This window comes from Poromitra crassiceps (assembly GCF_964638095.1).
Source record: "Poromitra crassiceps genome assembly, chromosome: 9".
Taxonomy (NCBI): Eukaryota; Metazoa; Chordata; class Actinopteri; order Beryciformes; family Melamphaidae; genus Poromitra; species Poromitra crassiceps.
In genome coordinates, this window is record NC_139630.1 from 53,470,095 (window position 1) to 53,471,123 (window position 1,029).

Below are 1,029 nucleotides of genomic sequence, written 5' to 3' on the forward strand. Positions count from 1 at the left end.
TTTCAGATGCATTTGAAGTGCTTCCAAGTGCACTCTGGGGGCATCAGACACTGAGAACTAGTCAGTCTGAGCCACAGTAGCTACATAGCCATAGCACTATAGTGTTGATGGAGAGGGTTTTTCATCCCGTGAGTTGCTGCTGTTGACTTCTGTTTGTTCTGTTATTCTAATCCAGGATGTGTCGTGTTTGAACAGAGGAGGCTTCTTACCTCAGGCTACAGTCGATGCTAATCTCACCATCTAAGGCACACATACCCCCTGGGCGGAGGAGAGAGGGTGAGCGAAAATACCCTCATGCTTATATTGCTTTGTGTTTGCGTAAGGTAGTGTAAACGGTACACATAATACACACACACACACACACACACACACCTCAGGGCACTATAAATGTTTCTATGTAAAACTGTACCTGCACCTTCTGTCGCCCCCGAGGTCCGTCTCAGGTTGATGACATCACTGCAGAAAGCTCAGCTGAATCAACCCAGTGTTGAGTCTCAGCTCGCCCCCCCCCCCTCCATCAGTGTTATGTCTCACGTATGTCTTTGAGTCACAGCTGCTCTTGGTAAGCACAGAATCTGTGCCTTTTCATTTTTATAAAGTGGATTTGTGTTTTTTGGTCATTGAATGTCATCATGGTTTGCTGGTGTTGCGCGTGCCTCACTTATTACTTCAACGTTTCCTCTTTTTGTGAATGAAACGGCGCCGCCAAAATAAAGGCCATCGCTGCGTTTACACCGACGTTGCGTCACTGCCTTGGCTGCATCAGAGCGTGGGGTGGGAGGGACAGGTCGGGGTGTCTGTGTGTGTGTGTGTGTGTGTGTGTGTGTCTGTGTGTGTGTGTGTCTGTGTGTGTCTGTGTGTGTCTGTGTGTGTGAGCATGCACTATTAGCACACACATTCAAGTGCACGCACGCACACGCACACACACACACACACACACACCATGATACTCGGGAGAGAGCGGTTCATTGCTCTTAAGTAATTGGCATTGTCGGTATGCACACGGAATGATTTATACCACAACAAGCA

The 1,029-nt window shown here is 48.2% G+C and overlaps 1 protein-coding gene across 1 annotated transcript in view; it reads left to right on the forward strand.

Moving 5' to 3' along the window:
- LOC310782675 (intersectin-2-like) overlaps positions 1–1,029 on the forward strand; it is a 62,690-nt gene that overhangs the window by 3,263 nt on the left and 58,398 nt on the right. Inside the window, exons 2-3 of the mRNA XM_083643394.1 lie at positions 176–276; positions 444–562. The gene's annotated coding sequence lies outside the window, so the exon portion shown is untranslated. The remainder of the gene's footprint in view (positions 1–175; positions 277–443; positions 563–1,029) is intronic.